General features: G+C 37.7%; 1 protein-coding gene across 7 annotated transcripts in view; it reads left to right on the forward strand.

Annotated features, from left to right (window-relative positions):
• The window catches only part of SULF2 (sulfatase 2), a 162892-nt gene that overhangs the window by 9693 nt on the left and 125854 nt on the right, over positions 1-27345 (forward strand). For 6 of the 7 annotated variants that reach the window (XM_074605114.1, XM_074605110.1, XM_074605117.1 and 3 more), the window contains exon 2: positions 3872-3960. The exons of the other annotated variant lie outside the window; for it this stretch is intronic. The gene's annotated coding sequence lies outside the window, so the exon portion shown is untranslated. The remainder of the gene's footprint in view (positions 1-3871; positions 3961-27345) is intronic. 7 annotated transcript variants of the gene reach the window in all.

The following is a 27345-nucleotide window of genomic DNA, read 5'->3' on the forward strand; positions in this document are numbered from 1 at the left end:
TGATCTTGAGCAGAGGGTCCTTATAATTAGCTTATACTGTTTCATAGCTTGCAGTATGAACATGCACTATGTATTTGTGGGGTGAACTTGTTCTTCTACTGCAGTGCATTTCAAAGAACAGGAGTAGAGTACCCAGTAAAGTTATGAAACCTTGTGAGAACAGGTTGGACAGACATCAGAGAAGAGCTCTATATATAATCTCCTTTCTCCCATGGAGCAAAGGCGTAGGCTGGCTGAACTCCAGTGATCCCTTCTTTTTTGAATCAGCCCTCTGTGATCAGGTTGTACTTGATTGGATTGCTAAGGTGTAAATATATAATGCTTCCCACGTTGTTATTTAGAAAGTGTGGTTACTTGTTAGAAGCCCGTATCCTTCCATTAGTGTTTAGCAGAGTTGTAGTAGTGAATGTTAAGTTTGAAAAGAAATCCATTCCAAGATGTTTATCAGTTACCTGCTTAATCAAATTTCTGTACAGAAGTCTCTGAATAACTATTCTTTTGAGTCTTGTGATATATTTTAATTAATTATACTCTGTGTGTTAATGAAGTTCCTTCAGTTATGAAAGGCTTAGTTTAGGTTTGTTGTTTTTACCAAATTCAGTTAGCCCTGATTTCTCACTACCAGGATGAGTATGTTTATACTGTGGATTCTATTTGATTGTATCTCTGATTGCATGTTCCTGATGTGGAATGGAAACAATGCAACTATGGTGGCAGACACAAGTGTGGCACAACCACCTGAGATTAGATTCAATTTGTTAGTTTTATAGTGCTTGCTTATTTTCAGGCTGCTAATAACATCAGGAAAAGTCAGTTTAAAACTAACTGAGGCCAAAATCAGCATAGTGATAGGAGTAGTAAAAACTTGAAAGTAATATTTGTGGGTAATTTGGTGAACAGGAGCATTGTGGTGTCTTAAATCTTAATTGCAGAGACGTTTTACAAAAGAGGTGCTAGTACCATTCCTACTTCTCAGCATATATAAATATTTATCTTCATGCAGGATTTTAAGTTTTATTCCTCTTTCCCTGGAACAATATTAAAGAAAAACCTCTGTGTGTGTGTGTGTGTATAGAGGAAATCTGCTACAACCTAGAAAGAGAATAGTTGAAAGACAGTTTTCCTGTCTTGGATAAAAAATAAACTTACTTCTACTTGACCTTTTCTGTGTATGTATATAAAACTGTAAGTGGAAAATTTTCTACTATCAATTGCATTGCAGGCTGAGAATATCTTTTTATTCTTCTCTGAATCAACATTAAATCAGCTTGCCAGCCAGTAGTTTTAATGCTCGGTAACTTTTCATCATGCTAGAATTACATGTGTTTCTTTCATCATCTGTGCGCTGAATTTTGCTGTTCTCTTTGATCTCAGGGCAAAGGCTGAGGCACCAATGTTATCCTGTTGATATCTTCACTTCCATTAGTCTTCCACATGTGTATTCATTGCATCTGCAATGATGAGACAGCATCTGGAGTGTTCAAGATGCTTATTGGGCGCTACTGATGCTTAGAAACCTAAGGTCTGTCTCGTAGGACCCAGTCATAAAACCCAGTGGGAGTTTTGTCTGCATGTGGGGTGTTAAGCAATCTTCCTGTGACAGGGCTACTGAGTGAGTTGTGGAAAGGCAAAAGGGATCTCTGATTTGTTAGAACAAAAATCTACTGCGGTGGCTGGCTGGCATTTTCTGTCATTTTGCCACTGTCATGCTAGAGTTAGTTGGTTGTTTCATCTGTATGCCATGTCCTCTTTGGCTTTCACTTTTGTTTTCTCTTACACCCTCACCCCGTCCACCTTGGTCCTAACTTTACATTGAAAGTAGATTATATGAAAGGATACAATATGACAATTTCTGCTCTGTGTCTGTGATCCTTCTTAAGTTATGGTATGTATTTATTTATTCAAGTCTTTTGAGGTATGCTTAATAAATAAGTACCCTGAAAGCATTAAGCAATTCGCTAGCCATGCCAGAATATTTTCATATAAATACAATATTGTTGGGGAGTTCCAGAATTTATGGGCATTTTACCTGTAAAGTTCATTTAAAAAATAACAACAAGAAAACCCCCAACAACAGAAAACCCCACCAACTCCACCCCTGCCCAAAAAAACTAAAACAAAAAAAACCCCAACAACCAAATACTTCTTGACAGAGATTTTTGTCCTTTACAGTAAGTAGGTGAAATATACACAGTCAGTAAAACATACAAAACAGTTTAAAAACAGGATATAACATAGGAAGCAATAAGGTGGGGTTTTTAAGTTTATGGGGAGTGATGTAGCATCAACATAAGGAAATAAGCCTTTATGCTTGCTGAGCTTGACTGTTCATGAATTTACAACCTAGAAAAATTAGAACAACTGGCACTAGACAAGATAAATAGTAAGAAGGGGTAGATAAATATTTAGGATTTAATGTTACTATATAATTTAATATTTGTCATTGTTCAAAATCCATTCAAACATTGAAACATAGTTGATCAACCTTCACTGCAACCCATTAACATTCCTAAGCCACATTTAACATGTTGATTCTTAAGCTAGAGAAACTAAACTAAAAATTTTAAAATGTGGGTAGAGTTTCTGTTCCTTTTGTGACTGGCTCTAGATTGAGGATACTGAATGCTGCTGTATTCAGTTTAGGCACAAATGTGCATGAGACTTTCCAGAAATGGAAGCTCAGGCAGCCATACCCTGGCTTGGATGATCTGGTTCTTAGGGTTAGGGTGCTTTCAATTCTTGACTAAAGGAAACTGTAAATGTTTTGATTGTCCTTGGATGTTAGTGTCAGTCTTTGTCTACATTCTTTGAAAAGCAGACTACAGTTAGGAAATCTAGAAGCTGTGGATTATTTTGTTTGTCTAAGCAAAAAGGAGTGAACAGTAGTTGAGCCAGTAACGTGTCCTTATGGTGAAGGCAGCTAATGTTGTCTTGGGCTGGATTAGGAGGAGTGTTGCCAGTGGGTCAAAGGATCTGATCCTTCCCCTCTTCTCAGCACTGGTAAGGCTACACCTGGAGTACTGCATACATTTATGTGCTCACTGGTACAAGAGAGAGATGGACCAACTGAAGAGAGTCCACTGAGTAGCCAGTAAGATGTTTAAGACTAAGAGAGATGGGACTGTTCAGCTTACAGAAGACAAGGCTCTGGGGGGATGCCTTCAATTTAGATAAATGCATGAAGGGAACGTATAAAGAAGACAGAGCCAAGCTCTTCTCAAGTGGTGTTCAGTGACAGATGAGGCAATGGGCACAGACTGAAACACAGGAGGATCTGTCTGAGCAGATCTTTGCTGATCACAGCTCTTTACTGTGAGGGTGACTGAGTACTGGACCAAGCTGCCCAGAGAGGTTGTAGGGTTTACATCCCTGGAGATATTCAAAAGCTACCTGGACAGGGTCCTGGGAAACTGGCGTGGGATAGTCCTGCTTGAGCAGGGGGATTCGACCAGATGACCTCCAGAGGACCCTCCCAAACTCAACCATTCTGTGATTATGTGACAAACTGCAGACGACTACAAATACCGTTGCTAGTCACTCTGCTGAGTTTCTTATTTCTTTTGTGTTAAAATTCTGTTAAAATTGTTAAAATCTGCAATTTTGCTTAGAAGTTATTGCAGCAGCCAGTTGTTTAACTTTTAGAATTGGACTCTTTTGAAAACACTGAATTAGTAAATTTGCTGTACAAAAGTAAGGACTTTGCAGAATGGGGAAGAGAGGGCTTCCAGAAGAGTTCTGAGAGGGTGTTCTTAGATGGTATGCAAAAGAAAACTGGGAACTCTGTACTCAGACTTTAGAAGTTTCATATGACTTGGTAAAGGACCATGAAAATGATGATCTCTTCTGAATATTCTTTGTCTTTTTATATTAGGTTGCTGCTTACCTGGCAGATGTTCCCAGACTGAGAATGGCATGGTGCCGAGGACACTGAAGTAAACGTGTTTAATCCCCCTTTCTTTGGTATGTTTTCACACTTCATAACAAAATGCATTGTATTTATAACGTGTGAGTTATTGCAGATGTATCTGCGAAATAATGATAGGATGCAGGCTGACTTCATTAAAAGCCATTATAATCACAATGCAAAAAAAAACCCCAATCAGCTGTTGCATTTCTATCACTTGATGGCTTATTTAAAATAATTTTGAAGAGAATATCAGAAGCTCTTGCATTCATTGAATAATTATGATTATATGTTAAGATAAGTAATCCAGTGCTATAAATTCAATGCTCTACCGCTGAAAGCATTTTTGCCTCACAAGTTTACCTGTAGGAAAACTTTCTGGCTGTTCTCAAGGCATTAAAACCTGCATTTCTGTCTGCTATGGTTCTGGGGAAGTATAGGCGGACTGAGTTCCGGGTAACTTCAGAGATTCTGATACCCATTGCACTGATTTAAAAATATGTGCATTCTTAATGAGGAAATACATGTACATCGTGCATCTCAGGAAAAGTGCAGCTGTGGAGATTGTCTTAAAATCAGCTACCTTCCAGTGTGTTCTAGTCTCTAGAGACTAAAATATCTTCTTCTTAGTGCTAATAAAATAAATTCTTCAATGTAGAAAACCTGAAACCCCTTAATTAACAGGAAAACTTAATATACGTTTAAAGGCTCTGGTGAGTTTCAGCCTCCTACTTCTACGGATGCAGAACTCTTGACAGAAAGATTCCAGTTCAGCTGGGTACGAATCTTACAACGTAGAAGACACTAACTTATATAGGATGAAATGGAGCTTAAATACACAAGCACCTGAAGGATAAGCATGAGTACCCTCTTTGCAAGGAGCTCTCTGATTCTGTTTTCAGTCAAATATCAGGTAGTTTAGCATTGTTCTCCTTCCAAAAACCTCTTGCCACAGGCAAAGCCAACGGTACCAAAGGCAAAGAAAGTAAAGGTTTCTAGATTGTGTTTGGTGAAGTTTATTTCTTTGTAAGAATTCAGCATAATGGTAGTTTTCTTAATTTCATCTATGAGCAGAGGATAATATTTTAAATTGGACAGTCAGCTGTCTGATTTGTAGGCAAGATGACCTCTGTCCATCAAGTATCAACATGAATTGATACATAGAGATGGGATGATTCAGACTGGATATTAGGAAGAAGTTCTTCATCATGAGGGTGGTGAGACACTGGAACAGGTTGCCCAGAGAGGTGGTGGAAGCCCTATCCCTGGAAGTTTTTAAGGCCAGGCTGGATAGGGCTCTCAGCAACCTGATCTAGTGGGAGGTGTCCCCGCCCACGGCAGGGGGGTTGGAACTAGATGATCTTTGGGGGTCCCTTCCAACCCTAATAGTTCTGTGATTCTATGTTTCTAATTCCATTAGGAATTGGGACTCTAAACCTCTAGAGTTCTAGGGTGGTCTTTCCTTGCCTAAAGTCTTTACTTCTACTGTGCTGTAAGGCAGTCATTTCTGAGCACTGACTGTTTTAAGCCTCATGCTGAACAGCAAGGCTTTTTCCTCTTCTTCCTGTCACTGATACTTTTACTTGGATTTGTTAGGGTGGGTTCAGAGCCAGCAGCAGAATGTTACTGAATTAAGAGTGACAGGTCTGATTCTTGGGTTTTCTATTATTCAAATACTTCTAAAATAATTACCTCCAGGACATATGCTTGGCTATTTGTAGTCCCCTGCCATTCCTATTTTGCTTTAAGGCAAGAAACGAGGAATTCCCTTGCATAGAAAAATCTCTAGCATAGATATAATGGAACATTCCCATGCTGGATCTACTGCCTCAAATCCTGTTTCCTTATTTGCCACAGATGCATTGGAGTATCATGGGGGACAAAAATACTGTGTGTTTTGGTGATGCCGTTTGCTAAAAAGTCCAGTTAATGGGAAGGAGGAGATCAGCACCGTTTTCAATTGTGATGTGTCCCCCTGCTATTTGTCGTGTGCTTCTCTCCACCGTGACTGTTGCTTGGATGCTCCTGGGAATCTAGCTTTGGATACTCTTACCCATCTAGCCTGTGGATCTCCAGAGGCACATCTGCTCTGCATAACACAGTACAACTAAGCTAGCTCCAAATGAGATTCCTTGAGTACTGGAAGCACTGTACTTATGGTAATGGCCTGAGCAGAGCTCTGCATTTGCCGTGTTTGGCAGTCCTTGGTGCTAATGTGGCTAAATTTACTTTGAGCTAGTTTGGGTATTTAGTTTGGGCTGGAGCACCTCTCCTATGGAGACAGCCTGGAGAGGAGAAGGCTCCTGGGACACCTTGTAGCAGCCTTCCAATACCTAAAGGGGGCCTACAAGAAAGCTGGAAAAGGACTTTTTATAAGGGCAGATAGTGATAGAACAAGGGTTAATGGCTTTAAATTGAAAGAGAGTAGAATAAGGAAGAAATTCTTCACTATGAGGGTGGTGAGGCACTGGAACAGGCTGCCCAGAGAAGCTGTGGCCGCCCCATCCCTGGAAGTGTTCAGGGCCAGGTTGGATGGGGCTCTGAGCAACCTGGTCTAGTTGGAGGTGTCCCTGCCCATGGCAGGGGGGTTGGAACTAGATGGTCTTTAAGGTCCCTTCCAACCCAAACCGTTATATGATTCTATTCTAGCTCTAAACTGAGCTATGGTCTGTGGAGACAGGTAGTCTGGATATTGCAGATTCTCCACAGTCTTGGAATTAGCTCTTATGCAGTGGGTTAATATGTTTTTGTACACTTAATAAATACATTTAGATATCTCAATATCTCTTTAAATTTTTGAGGTGAGTTGAAATATCAGTGATTGTCCAAATAAGAATTTCAGAATTAAGCCACCTTCAAATTAGTATCTTCATTATTTTCTTCTCTCTAACCTACTGGTCTACCACTAGCAGGTGGTAGGTGATTTCTTATTTTTTTAATATTTTTTAAATAATGTCTGAGGTAAAATATAATGTCTGTAGTGTTATAAGTAATAAAGCACTGTGAAGCTACTGACTTGAAACTGATTTATTTTTAAATTTGTCTTCACATAACTAAAGATAAAATATGTCTTTGTCACTGTAACAAAACAAAACCCAATTTTTTTTGGGTGCATAATGCAGTGTTGCAGTTGTGTAAAGACAGGGTCAACAGTTAACAACAGGAATTTTCGGAACTATGAGTGAGCAGTCAAGCAGAAGCCAAGCTGAAGCAAGAACTCTGATGAATGACATCTCAAAGCAGAAAGAATGTTTTTTAATAACTTAAGGCATTGTCTGTAGGAAAGGAAAACAAAGGATTTGCAGTCTATTCAAAATCTTAATTTATGAAAGGCAGGGGGTGTGTGTGTGTGCATTACAGGTTTAAAATTATTTAGAGAACACAGAGAGAAAAGATGGTGAAGCTGGAACTTCCAAGGCTTTCAATGTTTTCTGTGGCTACAAAACTAGTGGATAAGCTAGGTTACTCCCTTGCTTTAGTTGCATGTGTGAAGAAATGTCATGGAGATTGTGCCTATGTGTCAAGAGAACTTTGTATCAAAAGCAGAGAAATTATTAACACTAAATTTGAGCTCTTGATTTACATATTAGCATATGCTAAGCTGCTTCATCCTTCATCGGCTAACGTGTAGTTAGATCCTATTCTACATTACTAAATAATGCAATATAAGCAACCCTGTAGAGCAAGATTGTTGGTGTTGGGCACTTGACATCCATGCTATGTGTTTCGTGGTGTTTTTCTTTATACCCATTCTAGTCTGGTTCTTTCAGCTGAATTTGAATTAACATTTGTAGTAGGTTTTAAATGGGCCTCTAAGGTACATCTGTCATCTAAAAAGTGTCCTGTTTGTGTGCTTCGAGATGTATCCACAGTGTAAGCCAAAACACAGTAAGTGGGGGCAGCTGGGAAGTTTGTTGTGTATGACAGATATATATTCAACCAAGTTATCTAAGAATTTCCAATGAAATAAATCACACTTTTCATATATGTTATTTTGCCCTGAAAGCATTGCAGGATAGGTTTTGCTTGCTAAAGGAGCAGTGAAATCAAACCAGAAATACTGACTTATAAAAGAATGTGACTTTTTAAAAAGTGAATGCAGTCACGTGATGATGTCATCAATGATATGTGCAAAACCATTTCAGAAATGTTGCATTAAAAGTAGTTATGCTGCCAATACGGAGATAGGCTGTTTCAAATTTTTTAGCAGCTTTGAGATGAGAATAGCTGCTCAAATGTTGAAAGATAGAATAGCAGAATAACTTTTTTTCCCCTTACTCTGGTGGTGAGGGGTCCTTTCTGCACATATGGTGACATGCTTTAAGTAACAAGAATGCTCAAATGCCCTGAAAAATGTGACCTATGAGGAAAGACTAAAAACTGGTGTTTATTCTAGGAAGGACAAGACTGAGGGTAGACGTAGGTTTTCAGGTGCATCAATTACTGTAAAGAGGAAGGGAATAATCTTTCCCTCATTCACTGAAAACAGAACAAGAAATAATGGCCTTAAGTTTCACTAGAGTTTAAGGCTAGATAGTTAGAAGAGCTTCTTATTTGCAAATATGGAATAGATTTTTGAAAGAGGTTTGAGACCTCTGGAGGTTTAAAGAATAGGTAACAAGCAGGGGCCAGAATGGCCCCAGTGTAGCTGGGCATACCTGGGAGAGCTAGATGGATTGGATAATTTCTTGAGGAAACCCCTCTAGATCTATTCAATGATGAGTAATAAAACATTAGTCTGTCTTCTGTGAACAGCGATCCATGATTTTAACGTGCAGTATGCAATAGAAACAGGGTGTCACTAAAATGTTAAAGAAAGGCAGACTACAGGCAGGGTTCAGTCTAGTGAACTAAGAAGCTGATTACTTTTTTCTACATCTGACAGATTCCAAACTATTGGAAAGTGGTGTTCATTTAAAATAAACGTAAGCCAAGGTCCAAATTTTCCAGCGTGCTGATTGTCCTTACAGACATCGTGTTTGTCAGCCATATAAATTTAAGTATGTTGTTGACACTGGTGCCTACCGCATAACTTCTGCATTCATTAGAATTTGTGATGTGTGTGGTATAGTATTAATTTCTAGTTACGCTTTTGAATTAAAAAAAACAAAAAACAAAAAACCCCCCCATAAAAACAAAAAAACCCAAACAACAAAACCCAAACATCAAATAAAAATTGAAAGCTTCATAGGTAAATACAGTTGAATGGCTTTCAAACATCTGGTGTCTTTTAAAATATATTCCAGAAGTTGATTTTAAAAAATGCACTCTGTGGATTTGTCTTGGTGACTCAGTTCATTTGACTGTTGATCACACTTTTCTTTTAATTTTTTTTGCTGATGAGATGGTCTCGGTTAGAATTAGCTTAAACAAAATGCAGAACAGGATTTAAAAACACTGAACCACAATATGCCAGTTTCTATGCTCTTGATTTCTCCTACTCCCTCTCCCTTCCTTATATGCTAGGAGAAAATGATATGTCTAGTTTTGATTTATTTTGCACAACACAACCTAAGCTTGTTAAGTCCAAGACAATTACAATGAAATGTTTGAGCATATGTCAGCTTCCCAGAAAATTGTATTGTGTAATCCAGCACTTCACTTTTCTGACAAGCTGAAGAAATGTTTCCAGTAGAGGAATCAATCAGAAGAAATGAATCATCATCTGCGGGGAGAGAAGAAGGAGGGGAAAAAAAGACAAAGATATTGTCCTGTATGAATTAGATTTAATTTACTTTTAAGTGAACTCAGGCTACCTCTAGAAAGGTTATGACCTAGAATAGCCCATGACATTGCAAAACAGCATTCAAGTTGTTGTTGTTGTCTTCTGTATTTGGCTGACACGGAGGGAAAGATCAGCAGTTGAGGAAGTAACTTCCTCTGAACCTTTGATCCCAGATTCTGTTACTGCTCTTACTGTAGCCTTAGGAAGAGTAACTGTCAGGCGTCTCGTGCTTAAATATATCTTTAGTGTTGCATCATGTTCTGAAGGAAATAGTCCGAGTTTACTTGTTCCATTATATTATCTCTTGTTGAAGAGAAAAATGTTGAACTTGTTCTATATTATCCTCTTCCCTTTGTAAGCATGTGTTCTGTAGAAACTCCTGATAGGAAAGTTATTGCACTTAAAGTGGAAACCTCTGAAGATGATGTCAGCTGTTCTTTGTGGTAGGAACCTTAAATAGAGTTCCAAGGTGAAACTATTTACTGCAGATATGAACTTGTAATTTTATTTCTAAAGTAGGATTTGATCACTAGATTACAGTAATCCTATTCTTGGTGTGTAAATTGTGGAAAATATAAGACTGAGATCAAAATCACTTTTAATACAATATCATTCACTGCAAATTCTACTGATATGTCAAGGTTAAGACCTCTACTTGAGTAACTTCATTTGCCTTTACTTCTTTAGAATAATTTGTTGTGTGACAATGTCTAAGTAGTTGTTCTCTTCAAATGTTAGTAAAAACAAGAGAGAGAGCTAGGGAAAGCGGCTACTGTGGCATACTGTGTTCATATTTATGTAGTTGGGGACAGGGGGGAATATTATCCTTTTCTACCTTACTAAATAGGGCAACGATGTTGCATTACTGTTTCAAGACTTTCTGGTTTGGGATAGTTTTATAAGGAATACTATCATGCACATACTGAAGGTGGTGATAACATAATTGGAACAATGGAGTACCTCCATTTGTTTCAACATAAACTGAAAAATAACTTCTTATCTATTTTATTGGTCTACTTTGAAAATAGCTGTTTAGGGGTCTCAAAAGTAAAAATAGTACTGGAGACGCTAAAGATAAATAATACTGGTTTCATCCAGTATTCTCATTCTCACAGCAAGGCGGTCACAAAGATCTGTCAAGACCAGAGTTTCATCTCTGGTTGCAGGCAGTAATCGTCACTTCAGTGTGTAAGAACACAAATGTAGAGAGGTGTGCTATTGAGAAGTCCCTCTGGTTCAGCAAGTTCCACAAGTTGTATTGTGCCTACACTATTGCAATTAATAATCCTTCATGGATTTTCTTTGCCTATAAATATATCTTTTCATTAAACTGAACCTGTTTTGCCATTCTAGCAATTTTTTGAGCATCTGTGTTTGGATTGTACTTTTCACAAAAATCCTGAAGCTTTCATCTGGGTGGTAGCTCATAGTTCTAAGGCCTTCATTAAGTATGGATCAGTAAGGTGATACGAAAAGAAGGGAACTAACTTCAAGATAGTTGAGTGTGATCAAATAAGATTCTTTAGAAAAACAAAAAGATGGCAGCTGAAAAAGAGAGGAAATTCTTTGCTAGTCAGAAAATGGCAGGTTGAAAGATAACGTTTCCGATGAAGGAAGAATCTTAAAGATTCTCTGTGACTTAGTTTAAAAAAAAATAAAAAAGAAAAGACTTGTTAATTTAAAACTGTATTCCAAGTCCCGTGTAAACTTTGTATTCAAAAGAAGAAGCAATTTTAATTGCTTCATCTGATGACCTATGAATGTGTTTAATATATTGTGAACATTATTTTGTTCAAGTTGAAATATGGTAAGGATTCTTTGACTCTTGGTAGGGAAAGAACTGAAGCAGTTAAGCTAATTTCCCAGAAAGCCTTTTTGTAAACTTTGTTTTACAGGTTGATTTACTACTGTATTATAAAAAGGTGGCTCAGAAACATAATATAACTTAGTTGGCTATAAATTTTAGCTATTATTGAACATGCCACATCATATGTTGGAGGAGGGGAAAAAAACTGCAAACAATGACACTATAGCACACGGTGTGGAAACCCTATTGTATAGGGTGATGATTTGGTTAGTGGAACTTCTGATGTGTAAATGCTATTACGTTTCACGTCATCTGCTCTAGACATGTTTAGGTGTAACTTCCTATGTTCAAGTTTGTGCCCATTACCTCTTGTCGTGTTGCTGGGCACCACTGAAAAGAGCCTGGTCGCATCCTCCTGACACCCACCCTTTAAGTATTTGTGAGTGTTGATAAGATTCCCCCCTCAATCGTCTTTTTTCCAGACTGAGAAGACCCAAATCTCTCAGCCTTTCTTCATAAGAGAGGTGTTCCAGTCCCCTCATCATCTTGGTAGCCCTTTGCTGTACCCTCTCCAGCCGTTCCCTGTCCTTCTTGAACTGGGGAGCCCAGAACTGGACACAGTACTCCAGATGCGGCCTCACCAAGGCAGAGTAGAGGGGGAGGATGACCTCCCTTGACCTGCTTGCCACACTCTTCTTGGTGCACCCCAGGATGCCATTGGCCTTCTTGGCCACAAGGGCACATTGCTGGCTCATGGTCATCCTGTTGTGCACCAGGACTCCCAGGTCTCTTTTCACAGAGCTGCTCTCCAGCAGGTCAGCCCCCAGTCTGTACTGGTGCATGGGGTTATTCCTCCCCAAGTGCAGCACCCTGCGCTTGCCCTTATTGAATTTCATAAGGTTTCTTTCTCTCTGCCCAACTCTCCAACCTGTCCAGGTCTTTCTGTATAGCAGCACAGCCTTCTGGTGTGTCAGCCACCCCTTCTAGCTTTGTGTCATCAGCAAACCTGCTGAGGGTGCGCTCTATCCTTTCATCCAGGTCATTGATGAATATACTGAACAGGACTGGACCCAGTTATTTTGCTTTTGTTCTTTGAGCTGTCTAGGTACATATTTTTTAGCTTTTCTACAGTTGTGCAGGATAGAATTAAGTGATTCATTAAATCAGTTTTTTAAATCTTGGTTAATTTCTAGCAGGTGGAGCTTTAAGAAAATGGCCAAACAGCAATAGAGTCTACATTTGCAATAATATGCAAACCTCTCTGACACTAAATTTGGCTGCTAATACTGGACTATTGCTTGACAGCTTTATTTTTTTTTGAGCAGTGGTTTGTTAATATATTAGCTGTGCAGATATCTTGTTATGCAAAATATGATCTTACATCCATATGCAGGCAAGTTTGTTGGTTTTTTTTTCTAGCAAATTGTACCTTTTGCTTTTTGCCTTCCAGTATATACATCTTAGTGTTCTATTCATGGCCATACAAAGCTTTAAATAGAACTTGCCGTTTGTGTTTCTCATGAATAATGCATTCATCAGCATGTGTGCTAAATTATTGATCTTTAATCCGAGAATTCAAGTGTTGTCACTGAAAACATGCATCTTAGCCTATTTTAATATTACCAAGACAGGAGAAAAATACCAAAATCATTTATTACACTTGATTTTTCTTATGAATTATTTAGATTAAAATCAAATTCCTCTGTTTATACTTATGAAAGCTCATATACTGGTACACAGGTGGAAACTAATATTTAAGGAGGGAGATGGGGTACACAGTTGCTTGATTTTAATATCTTTCTGCCTGTAAGAACTACCTGCCATCAGTTAAAGCTCATGCACTCAGACCATAAAGTGCACCTTTTGTTTCTGTAGGTGTATTGTAAGCAATGCCAACTGTAGTAGGAGGAGATTGTTCAAATTTTGGAAGCTTCAGTAGTACATGTTATGGTGTATTGAACTGTAATAATGTCTCCTGAACTTAATATTATTTTTGTTGAGAGCAATAGGAAAAGAAATGCCAAAATCTACAAAACATCTACAAAACTTTCAAGAATTTGTCCAGACCCTTTTTAACTGTGATCTTTGTTTAGTTTACTTATCTGAGACAATAAGTTAAAGATTAGTTTGTTTATCATTATGAAGTTACATGTGGACACTTGGACATTTTGTAAGCTGGATCTTGGTTCAGCTTGATTCTGATTCAGTTTAACTTTGTGTCAATGTCTGTCTTTTTCTCAATGTTTACAAGGTAGTCTTTAAAAACAAAACAAAAGACAAAAAAACCCCAAAACAAACAAACACAAAACCCCCCAAACAAACAACACACCACCACCACCCCCCATTATGTGTCTTAAGAGGCCCTATTTATGTCCAGTGGAAACTATATAGGAAGAAAATAAGTTCAAATTCAAAAGCAGTAACATAGTCAAATTTTGCATGGTACTAAGCTCCTTCTGTGTGTTGTTGCAACTAATTGCAGTAAGAATTAATTGAGATGCCGTCTTAATTTTCAGGCAGGTGTTTGTATTCCGCAGACTGATAATTTAGTGAAATTTAATAATGATAATTTAGGTATTTAGTGAAAAATAAATACATGGAATCAAGTGGACACTTGATCATTCCAGAAGGCAAGTGCTAGAGAATGGTAATGCTAGTATAGTGATATGGAATGAAGAGCCCAATGGTGTAGTCGCTATAATCAAACTATTGGAGCGACAATTTTAAGATTCTTAAATACATGCTATCGCAAAACAGAATAACTTTTGGAGGTAAAACTGGAGATGTTTTAAAATCATCTTTGCAAGAAGTTAGAGGGAGAGAGGGATGAAAGGACTTGAACAAAAAGCAGTTTGAAGCTTTCGGTCTTTTCTGCTGTTTGAACTGTTCTCGGTGAACACCATTGCTGTTGTCTGATCCCATTCCAGGACTTCAAATTCTGACTTATGCCAGAAGTGCCTGCCTACCGCTAAGTCTATAGTCTGACTTCAGGGAGTTGTAACATTAGAGATCAATATGTTTGTGTAAGTTAAGTGTTTGAGGTGTGTGCTTGTGTGAGATTCTTATGTAGGGGAAGCCGCTGGAGACTTCCAGGTGGGGGAAAAATGATGCAAATCTATTGGATACAAACTGGTCCTAAATATTTAATATTCTTGCCAATTCTTGCAGTGTTTGGGCTATTGAGCTCCTCCTGTTACAGCTATTGAGGTATTTTGTTCATAAAAGACTATATTGAGGCAAAATATTTATAGATGTGTTACTTAGGTCCTGGTCAAACTCTCATTAAGACCTCACGTTTTGGTCTTTTTCTTAACCCATATAATATTTTTTAGTCTCATGTATTAATTACTTCCCTTCCAGCCCTGATTTGGGAGGGAAAGCTTACTTAAATATTTACCAGTATTTGGGGGGAAAAAAAAAAAGAAAGAAAGAAAAAAAAAAAGGAAAAAAGCAGACTGTATTCAACATTCAATATTCTGTATTTGTGTGTGTTTGCATACTTGCATTCAGAAGCATTTATATTTTATGCGTGTGTGTATACACTGTACTTTGTTTCATCAAAATAATGTGAAATTAGTTAAAAGTGGTATGAATCATAATGACAGACTTGGTGCCTTGGTATCCAAGATACGTTAACATGCTGATAAGTTACTTGTTTTCCTGCTGTGAGAACTGGTTGCTGTATTTGATTCTTTAGCTGAATACAAACTAAATTAAATCTGCAGTGACCTATATTGTGCTCTAGCTAATGACCCAGTTAACCTCTGGTTAATTTTCTGTCTCTTGGTGTCCTGGGAACAGGGACATGTTTACTTCAGTTGCCACAAACCTTTAGAAATGTGCCACTGGCATTTATTATTCTAGAGCTGTGTGTTTTAATAGAAATTAGCTAATGGGCCATGGGGGTCTGCAGAAGTTGTAGAATGCCAATGAGGAGTTTTCTTTCATTTTTCCTCCACCCTGATTTACATGACTAAGCTTTTAGCTTTTCTTGGTTTTGTTTTTGTTTCTTGAGTATTGATCTGTCTCCTGTGGAGGAAACAAACTATTTGCTTAACGTGCAGGAGGACATTATTGTTGGCAGCTTCCCAGAGACTCCCCTCTTCTGCATGCTTTAAATTAAACTGGAACCAGTACAGACGTTGTTAGGGAAGTTTGCAACTAATGCTGTTTTATTATTGCATTGCTATGTCATGCAAATAAATCTCAATATAACCATAAAATAATAATAATAATATCTTGTATAAAGGCAGATCTGAATACCACTTTTCTGATGCAAATAAGATTCTCCAGCAAGTGGGTGGGCTCATCTATGAACTATACGTTCTTTCTCAGGAAATGAAGTTACACTGATAGAACAAGCAGCAGAGCAAGGCAGAATGATTATCCACACCCATTCATAGTAACAGTCCATGTTGTCTGTGTCACAGATCTATTAATTAACGTATAGTCCAAAACAACCAGAACCTTTTCTGATTTGTAGAACATCTAGTGCTTAGAGGTTGAGGCCTTGAGAAACAGCTGTTCTAGAGCCAGTCCTTTCTGCTCTGTCTGTTCCTTGAAGTTTTCACCTCAAATTTCCTTTGGAGATGAAATCCTTATTTTTTGTTTTGCCCATGGCAGTGACAAAACCAGGTAGAAACAGCTTACTGAGTGCTCAGCCTTATTCTATAGTAGAGCTGCTCTGGAAAGAGCAGATGGAAACAGTTCTTCAGCAATCCTGGGTCCTGTGTTGGCCATGTAAACAGATGGGTCTGGAGGGGGAGTGGGGAAGCTTGGGCTGTTTTGCTGAGCTATAGGACACTTGTTCGGATGCTTGTTAGTTTTATTTTGGGACTTTTTATGACCTAAGAATCACTACTTGATGATGATACGTTAAAAATATGCAATGCTGAGAGGGAGAGGAGAATTTTCCATGAATAGGTTCTTGGGAACTTGCTCTGTTCAGCCAGGTGGCTGAGCACCACACAAAATAAGCAGAGTCTGTGATGCATGTGTACCTTGGGTATATTCTGCAATTTTGCTAGAGACCAGCTACCTCCACCAGCTGAGCAGAACTGACATTCTCTTTTTGTCTGTCCTCACTTCCTTGTTTACCTGTGAAAAACATTGAACACGGAAAAAACATTCCTGAGATGACTGTACAAGCTTTATCACTTGCTGTGAAACCACTGCAATTCAAATAGGACTTTACATGTTCTACCTGGTGGTTAAACCAATTTCTTCCTCTCTTCTAAGAGCCCTTCTATAAAGGGTCTACCACATTGTATCCTACTGGGCACTGCAACCCTTCTCCTTACAGTATGGAGGAGGGGGAAATTATGTGACTCTCTGCAAATAACACTGAAGTTGTGGTTTGCTATGTTGTTCCAACGTGGCTTTGTGCCTGAACTTAAATGATTATAAAGTGTCCTGGGTTCTCCTGAGTTGGTTGGTTTGTGACAGAGAAAGAAGCAAAATATCAACCTCTGTGTTGTTTTGTTTTTCTTGAAAATTAAGTCTAAACAAAAGGAATTTTAAGTCACAAGATATTAAAACCCTCCCTCTTTACCCACTGGAGCATCTTGAAAATGAAAATTTTTTCTGTCAGTCATCAGAAAGTACAGGGAATTCTATGCTATGTACAGAGGGAGCTACAGTGCCCCACAGCTTAGTCCCTAGTGTTTTCTGTTTATGAGCTTATTCTGTCAGGGTCTGTTAGTTTTGGTATTGTTAGCGGTTTAACAGGATTTCAGACTTGTTGGTGGTCTCCATGGGTCCTTTCCCTGTTTCACCTCTGAGTACTCCTACTGCTAGAGGAAAAAAAAGCAACTATGACTGAGAAGATTGGAATTACACACAGTGTAATTCCCTTATTCATAAATTTATAAGGGAGTTGCTTCTCTTGGTTAGTGGTTGAGAGCAACTAAATCACAAGCTTTTTGAAGAGAGGGAATATACTTTTCAGATCCTAAGCTTGGTTATTTCTCTTCTCTTGTGTTTAAAAAGAAATCCATGAGAGAAGTTATTCCTGTGCAGATGTACATGATGTTTCTATTAATTTGCACAAACCTGCAGTCAGTGCTATTGAGCCACTATAAGGAGAACTTGTTCAAGTTAAGGCCTAACCTGAGTTCCTTCAAGACCAGAAAAATAGATTGAATATATTTTACTGTACTCTGGATAATGTTCTCATTTGGTATATGTTCAGATTAAGTCTTGTGATTAAATATAGTTTTGCCTTCTTGTTGAAGGGACAATCTGGCGGCAACGAAGCTGGTGAAGGGCCTAGAGAATAAATCTTACGAGGAGTGATTGAAGGAGCTGGGACTGTTTAGTTTGAGGAAGAGGAGGCTGAGGGGAGACCTCATCACTCTCTACAACTACTTGAAAGGACATTGTAGAGAGGTTGGTGCTGGTCTCTTCTCACAGGTAATTAGTGATAGAACAAGAGGGAATGGGTTCAAGCTGCAGCAGGGTAGGTTTAGGCTGGACATTAGGAAAAAATTCTTCACAGAAAGTGTGGTTAGACACTGGAATAGGCTGCCCAGGGAGGTGGTGGAGTCACCATCCCTGAATGTGTTTGAGTCGTTTAGATGTGGTGTTAAGGGATATGGTGTAAGGGAGAACTTTGTAGAGTGGAGTTGATGGTTGGACTTGATGATCCCAAGGGTCTTTTCCAACCTAAATGATTCTATGGTCGTGTATTCATCCATTACAAGTAGTTTCTAAATACCTTACGGTGCAATGCAATGAATTGTGATCAGCTTTCAAAGATGAAGGTATGGAAGCATAAGAAAGATGAAGGAAAAAGCTAAAACATTTCTAAAATAGCATTTCAGAAAGAAATTTTAGAAATACTGTTCACTGAATATAACTTTTGTTGCGTATGTACTTGCAAACATGAAAAAGATTTTTTTTTTAATATTTTGAATGATCACAAGAGATTTCATCTAATAGTTGATGAATATCATAATTAATAATATCTCTGAGCTGCTTTTGCTTCTAGAAAATGAATTACCTTCCTAATGCTTCTTTATTTAAAATACTTAGCTTCTCAGAGCTTCTGCTTTTGTTTTTTGATTTCCTTATTCAGTGCACTTTTACATTGACACCTACAGGAAACTTAATTTACTCTGCCTACAGTGTGGATACTTAAGGAGAATTTAGATACTACCTCTGTTTGTCTCAAAGGACTGAAAATACTTTGCATAAGTATTCTGTAGTATAGATATGGTATGAAGAAGCTGTTCACACATATTTGTGCTTGAAAATTGTTCTTTTTGAAGTGTAAACACTGTAATGGAAAAACACTACGTTATTTCGGGACTAAAAAAAAACCAAACCCAAACCAAAAAACAACAAAAAAATCCAAACCAACAACCAGCCAAACAAAAACCCCAAACCCCCCAAATTATTGGGTTTTAATCTTGCAAACAGTACTTTAAATAGTCTATTAATGACATTCATGAATCTACTTGCTTAGCCTGATGGACATAATTTGAAAAACCTTCCCAAAGTTTAAAATGTAAATTGCCATATAGTTCTAGGGGTAAGGAATACAGGATGACGGGATGCTAGTACTGGCTGTTTGTGAATACTGATTCCATTACTGTCCTCAGGATTTAAATACCTATTTACTGTATTGAAATCTATCCTGTTACAGTTTTCTTTTCTTTTTAAACAATATGCCTAAAAGCTCTGTAACAAAATACCAAGCTTTTAATTACCATCCACGTTTTTTCCTCTTTTCTCTTGGTACTCCCTAATTATTGTGAGCAGGACAACCATTCATTTGTCAAATAGTTTTCAACTCAGGGTGCAGAATTCAAGTAACTTCTATTAAGCCGCTTCTCTTCAAGGCAGAATTTAACAAGACATTATGCCCTTTCCAGGTAGTGTAGATGATCAAGATAACACTGATTGAGGAAACTTGTCTCAATCTACAGGGTTTTCTTAAACCACAGCGATGCAAAAGCAATACTTTACTCAGATGTTTATAGAAAGAATAAAGCACAACCGTGTCAAATTAGTTTTCCTAGTTTCAGCCCTTGAATATAAATATATATATATATATAGAGAGAGAGAGAGAGAGAATAATTTGATTTATTCCCCCCTGCCCCTCCCATGATGACTTGAAGCTTGCAAATGTCACTTTTCCATAACACTTGACTATATCAGAATAAAACTCAGCAAATGGAAAAGAAGATAAATGGGAAAATATTTTTACTTTGGAAGGTGGAGAGGGAGAGGTAGCTGTTAAGTCCATGAGTTTAATCTCTTATTTATGTCATATTCTATTCTTGCCCTGGTATTAATTTGGAGTCAAGTGACTTCAGTACAGTTGCTCTAGAATACTTCAATATGAAGAGAAAAGGCAATTACTCTTACCTCTTTAGACCATTTCTCTTTGAAAATGTCTTGTTTAACATTCATGACAAAAGTTGGCATTTAGGTAGATATACTCTATTGTATTTGTTGTTGATGCTTGTACCGCAAATAAGCCTCTTCCTATGTTTCTTTGCATAGGGTCTTTTGGAGTTTTATTTATTTCACGTCTATTAGAAGTCAAGAGGGGTAATGAAAGGAACAAAAACTTTTTTTTTTTTTAAATTAAATCATGAGCCTTGAATCATCTGATAAAAGTGAATACGCTGTGCATCCAGCCACGTGGGCTGTATTGGAGCTGCTCTGAAAGGCCTCTACTATTGAACTATGTGGCCTTTTAAAGGGATGCCCACTAGATCCAGGAGGTGCACTGCTGCCTTGCTGCTGCACGGTGCTGTGGCTGCTTTTGTTCTCAGATGCTGTTTTTCAGATGCAGCTGGTGAATTTTCTGAACAGCCTAGGAAAGGAGAGGCTATGATCTAATATAAATGGGAGGTCTGGGAAGCCGTTGCTTTTAGCTCTGTAGCCACTGAGTCGGGATGCTTGACTGAGCCACAAACGAATGTATGCCTGCGTTCTTGGCATTTAACTGAGGCATGCTTAGCGGAGGGAATAGCCTTGTCAGTCTTTCACTGTTGCTGTAGCTGTGGTCATTTGTTCAAGGGATCTGTGTGTTTCAATGCGATGATATGTCTGTTGTCGAAATTTGGAATTAATTATTTTGAATTTACTGTGAAATGTTATTAAACGAGTGCACAAAGCCTATAAACACTTAAAATGCAAATGCTGATCATTCACTTGCACGTTGAACTTCAAGTTTTAACTCTACCTTCTGCATTTTTTTTCTCATGTTGGCTACAAATAGAACTCAAAGAGGTTTCCAGAATTTTATTAAAATATGAAATCAGAAACATTTTTAGACTTGTGGCGTTAGGATCTTCCCTAGTGCTTACTTCAGATATGACCTTTCCATGCCTAAGGTATTAGATACACACCGATAGAGAGAAAAGAGCTCCACATTCAATATAAATGTAAAAAAGCTTTAGACGCTACTGATTATCAGTTGCTTTGCATGAATAACTACAGCAGCTTGCAAATACGTGCGCCTTGGCAAAGAGACCGAAATTGCAAATCCTTTGCAATAGCACTGCACTCAGATTAAGTTCCTGTGAAATCTTTCCTCAGTCACTAATTTCAGACTCTAGGGATGGAACCATGAACAGTGTATGCCATAGAAATTTTTTAAGAACAGCTTCCATAAGCTTTAAAATGTTTTTAGGAATTGTTGATTTTTGATAAGGTAATAGTATATAATGCCTTTGAAGTAAATATTGTAGGTAGTTAGATGTTTTATTTTATAATTGTAGCATCTACGGCAACTTAGAGAATGTTGGGAGAGTGAGGCCCAAATCATATTATTCTAACACTACAAATTCTATTTACTGTGGCAGTTATGAGCGGGAATAACAGTTAAAGTAGCTTATTAACATCTGCTTTATCTTTATTTGGAAAATAAAACTTGATTTTGCAACATTGTTTTATATGCAACAGGAAAAGAATGTAAAATGAGTGAAGTAGTTTGTGAAAACTTATGTCCATTTTTATGTATAATATTTTTATGTAATTGTCATATGAGCCTTCTGCATCCTTTTGTTTGAAAAGGAGGTTCTCAGTGGTAAGACAGAACACCTGCCCCTGAACCCAGAAAGTTGGTAAGGGCTATTCTAGCGTAGCATCAGCCATACGGGGGAGGAGGAGGAAGCAAACCATTTAACTGGTATGTGAGGGAATGGTAGAACTGAGACTAAAAACTTTCTTCACCATGTTAAACATTTGCCACATCAGTTGGGTATTAGGGGCTGTATTTGACACCTCACACCTCTTTTTACCCAACAACTCTTGCCCTCCTCCCATTCCCCTACATAGAAACTCTTGGTTTTATTTTGATATGACTGATTTTGAAGTCAATGTGATGTGAAGTCAGTATAATACAGTATGATAGGATAGGAAAAATGCTTCCTGGGAAGCCCTAAAAATGATGCTGTGTGAAACCTGATGTGCTCTATTTGGGTTACTATGCAAAGAATGTTCAGTCCAACGCTGTTCCCACTTACGCACTTTGCAGCTGTATTTGGCAGTGCCCCAGTATTTACCTAATGCAGTTAAAATTAGATTTGTTGCATAATCTATAGGTTTTACTAAGTTTAAATATTTGGAAAAAACCCAACAGTATTTTCTTGATTATAAAGAATAAATCTACAATTAAAAATAGTTGGAAACAAGGAAATAAATGTTCCTGGAAAACTGGGTTTGTATTTGGTTTTATCGACAAGTTCACTAGATTTTATTCTTTCATCCTAGAAACACAGCAATAAGTTCTTTGTAAGGCAACAAAATTTTCCTAGTTTCAAACATACAGTTGACTTTGACTTCAGTCAAGGAAAAATCCCGTTGTGGCTTCTTGCCTCACTTGTTACAAAGTGAGCAAACATGAGTGTGCACAAGTTCGTATTCAACATTCTTTGAGTTGGTTGCCTTATGGACTGGTGGTGTAGCCTTTTACTGAGTTTGAATCTGTGTCTCATCTCCCACTACCTGGGCTGGAGATGTTGATGTGAGTGGTAAACAGTACTTAAGCTTCTAGTAGTACGTAGCTATTAGGAGAGACTGGTGAAGTTACAGACACCAAACTGGCTCATAATCCTACAAGATTCAGGTTGAGGAGCTGAAAAAGTGGCATAATGGAACGGAATAATCTGGACTTGTCTGTATTTACCATTTTGGAACAATGTTTAATTTAGCCCTTAATCTGTGGGGTTTTTTTTTGCCTTTTTCTTTTTTACTTTTGTGCTGCACATTTATTTTAGGAAAATGTTCTCCTTAAAGCAGCTGAAAAGCTGTCAGTAGACTTCAACTCTTACTTTTGTGGGTTGCAGGACTGCAGTCTCTCTCTGATGTGGTGCATGGCTGATAAATTTTAATGTTACCTCTGTTAGCAGATGTTAGATGGGGAAGGATCTTGTAGGGAACTAGATGTTGAAGTAGATATGCTGTTAATGGCTAGGCATAAATGACTTGTCTATGAAAGAAATCCTTCTCAGTCTGCCTTGATTTATTTACTTGGATTTTAAACAGAGGGAAAATTATTTTTTTTTATTTGTCTAGTCTGAGCATTTAACATTAGGAAGTGATGAGATGTCTAAGAATCAGGAAATAAATATAGGACTAGACTTTCAGACAATGTACTTCTTGCTATTTATTACTTTGCTAGTAACATTAGGAATATGTAGGGGGGCGGGGGTGTTGTTGTGTGGGTTTTGTGTTGTTTTGTTTTTTATACCAACTGTTCTTCATCCCCCCCAGTATATAATAACATATTTGTGGTTTTCGTTACATGTTTATTGCTGGGTAGATCACTTTGAATGAAAATACCTTAACTGTATAAAGATTGTTTTATTGCATTTTCTGCAAGCATTTATATTCGTTAGAAATAGGAAATCTAAGATACTTCCATGGTAAATTTAGAAATGAGCTTCAGCTGTTTGTCTCCTGGTGTAGGGTCTACATACATGTATATCGTTAAAAACAAAGATGAAACAAATCAACAGAGAAATGACAGCAAGGAATACAACTGGTTATAAAATAAGTAAAAATGTCAAAGTTACTATACTTCATGTTGTCAGGCAAATGCCTGGCAGAGGCTGTGATTGTCTGCACTGAATTAGGTTTTTCATCATATGTGGGACAACACCATAGATAAGTTGTATTAATTTTTATTTATTTATTATTTTTATTATTTATTACTATGTGGCTCTTCAACCTTCTCATTTTTAAAAAGTTAGTGTTGCAGGTGCATACTGTTTGTATGATGGTGCTGCAGCTTAAAATGTCCAAAATATGCTTTCAAGACCATTCTTTTTAAATTTGTTACTTTAAATGGACCAAACACCAAGATTTTTATGCAGAGATGAATGCCAATTTGATCTCCATATTCTGCAGATGATGTTACCTTCTTTGTATCTCAAAATGCAGTAGACATTTTGATGGCTTCATGTGAAACTGTCGTGCGAAGTTGCTATAATTGTGACTGCATTTGTGACAATTAGTCCTGTGTGAGGCTATGCTGGTCGCAAAGTTCAGGTGGAGTGCTTGGTTAAAGTATGGCTAGAGAGTTGTTAGTCTTCAGCAGTAGCTGTGATGTAGTTTTGTGCTGCCAATGTAGCCCTCAACTAAAAAGCAAGAATGCTTCAATTTAATGGATGTCTTTCAACTAGAGATTTGGTTTCACTTGTTTCATCTGATCGGTCTGTGACAGTTTTGATTCTTCTTTTTGCTTGTGCTATACCCCAAATGGCTATTTAGAAATACAGAGAGTTTCATCTTTTGTAAGAAGCTATGACATGCTGGTTTCTATTTTCAACCAAATTCTTAAGAGGAACAGTATTTATTTCTTAGTAAAAGCCTGAAGCAAACTCCATCTGTAAATTTGTGATGCCACCTTGTAGTAAAGGAAGCTGCAGTAACATGTTTGTGCCAGAAGTCTGTTCTTTTTAATGCTAATTCTTCATTTTTCTCCAGACCTTGCCTCATATATGTCATGTATGATGAATTTGAGAGCCTGGATGAGCTATGCTTCAAATTTAATATGTGCATAATTAACTGCATAAAAATGTAAGAGATTTGAGAAGACTTTAACTTACACACCAGATCTCTTCAGAATTCTTACTGAGCATTCTAGTAATGCTGTAGAAATTGTTTGAAATTCAGTGACAATTAATAGTTTCGTTTGGAAATAAGATGCACTAGATTCTGTTTGGTGTAGCTTTATGTGCACAAAATACTTAGTGCTTGTTGTGTTGTGCTGTACATAACAACAAAAAACTTCCTGTGATTTTTATGGTAAACTGGAATCTTATATGGTACTTTTTGGCTATACGTCTCTATTATAGAATAATTTAGGCTAGAAGGGGCCTGTGGAGGTCATTTAGTTGAATTCCTTCCAAGCAGGAGATTACTTCAAAATTAAATTGTAATTTATTGCTCTTGTCTCTTGCTTAAATATGGACTGTCTCCTTCCAAGTGTGGTGCAGCTTAAGTAATATTATGCCTGACCTATTAATTCCATCCAGTCAGCCTCTGTTATGAAGATGGGTACCCCTGATGTGTCTATCTCTGCTAATACAGAGGGCAACAGAGCTACCTGACTGCAATGGAGTGATGCCTTCATTACACACCAGTTGGAGAAGCTACTATGAAAAATCTAGAGCACTTCTTGTACAACAAAGTTCTCCACATGACAAGTCTAGAATATGCTGCAAATGTTATCTACTCACCAAAGTACGTGCCAAAGAGAATGAGGAGACGATGTGGCTTATGTGGAGATCTGTGCTGTTACAGCTAATTGATTTTTACTGGATTGTTGTATTGCCTCTCTAGCAGGGTGGCCTGTGTAATAGCCTAACATAGGACAGAGCCATTTTCTTGAAAAGAGCGAGGAAGCTGAACTAAATGCAGTATAGGATGCAAAACAGGGGTACTGTGAGCTCTTGGGTTTGTAGGGGCTGGATGGTAGTTATTTACTAGTTGAGGGGATCAAACTGAGTCATCCTGTCATCTGTAACCGGAAGGAAGATGCTTAAGGTGGTTTTGGCTGTCTGAGTCAATGGTAATGATTAAACTAGGGTTACCCAAAGGCTGCAGACTATTTTATCCACTTTGTCCTTGCTTGAACTCATGTGTTGTTTCCTTGATAACTCCCATTCTCCTCCACTAGCGTTGTTTCAGCTTTTGCTGGGTTCAGTGAGAGCCTGTTCTTATTGGAACTTTACTTTGTACTTAGCTAATTTAGCTATCAAATGTATTTGATTCTGGTGGCTAAAAAAAGGAGTTATAGCTGAAAATTGTTGGCAAGGGTAAGAGATTAAAGACCAGAATAATGTCTCTTCTTTTCAGTTCTTCATATAGAAGGGATGTGATGATTGGAATGAAGTTATTGGTGGGGGAAGTTTCTGCGTTGTATTTTATACCCTTACTGGTTCTGATGCATAGGCCTAAATTATACCTCTGTTCATTCTTATTTAAATAAAACAGCAATTTTCTTGATAGTAACAATGAAAATGAGAAATTGCAAACTATCTGTTCTGCCTGGTATTCGGATCTTTGAAGCTAGAATCTTTTTTTTTCTGTCCTTTTTTCTGTGTTCTCTGTTGCAGTTTCTTGCTGCCACCACTAGTTTTGCCTTTCACTGACAGCTTATTGCAGAGAATACTGTATTCCAAGTGGTCCCCAAAATGTTTACAAAATAGTGATTGATAACACAATTCAATGTCTTATTTTCTTCAAATGTTATATTATCTAGGCCATAGAATAAAATAGCCACGTAAAGAAGTTAGCATCAAGCTTTTGTGAGCTCTGCGTTGGATCACGTTCCATGTTAAACTGAAACTTTGCAAAAACAAATTGAGGACAAATAGCAGACAGTGTCCTATAGAAAAATACCTCTAACTGGTCTTCTGTTTTGGGAAACAAATGTCTCCTTAAGTTGTTAAAACTTGTGGAAAATATGATACGTTTGTTAATGTCCACAGAATAATTTTGGACTTTTTCCCCCCAAATGAATCTTTTTTCTTAAAGGATTTTTCACAATAAAAATATTATACTCTGTAATACACATTTATATCGAAAATCAATATGCAAAGCATGTGATTAAAAGACAAGCACAGTTGGCATTTGAACATTAGTTTTAATTGAGGCCGTTCCTACATTCTTTACACTCGAAGGAAATTAATCTTGGTGTTGCAGTCCTTTAAGAAAAATTAATTATCCCTGCTGATTCCCAGTTCCCGTGCTTCCTTCTTAACCCTGTTTTCTGATAGCCCAGCAGGTTTGGAGAGACACTGGTTATTTATACAGAATATTTCATTTCTTTGAGGGGAGGATGTTGGCATTTAAAAATTTACCAGCTGTTTCAGGTCACTTACAGCTTAAGCAGCTCTTTCGTTTTGAATGATTTATTTAGTTGGCCTCTCATTGAGTTGTCAGCAGTTTGCAGAGACTGTAACCATGTGAAGAAAAGATCCTAATTTGTCAGCTCAAGAGAAGGGGAGGTGTTTGGAGTCAGAGAGAAAAAGGAATTAGTTCATTTTGTGGGTCTGACATGTTGGCTATCCCCAGATGCACTGCTGAAGGGAAGGTGGCTGTCAGTCATGCATCTGTGATTAGATTGAGAAGAGAAGAAGGGCTGCGTGTGTGAGGTTAAAGGAAGGTAGTAGAGATTGGAATACAATATTTCTTCTGAAAGAGATGAATGAATGTACATGTGTGCACGTTCTATGCCTCAGAGGGAAAACCAGAAGGAGTTGTCAGAACTAAGAGCAGATATGAACAAGGGGCTGAGCTTTCCCTCAGTTTGAGAATAAAATAGTATATGACGTTGAAAAGAAATAACTACAGAATGTTAAATAAGATATGACTGTAAAGTGTATGCCTCCTGACTTACTCATCTGCTATGGCAGTTCATGACAGTAGGAAGATTGTCAGATG

Source organism: Larus michahellis, chromosome 12, assembly GCF_964199755.1.
Source record: "Larus michahellis chromosome 12, bLarMic1.1, whole genome shotgun sequence".
Classification (NCBI taxonomy): domain Eukaryota; kingdom Metazoa; phylum Chordata; class Aves; order Charadriiformes; family Laridae; genus Larus; species Larus michahellis.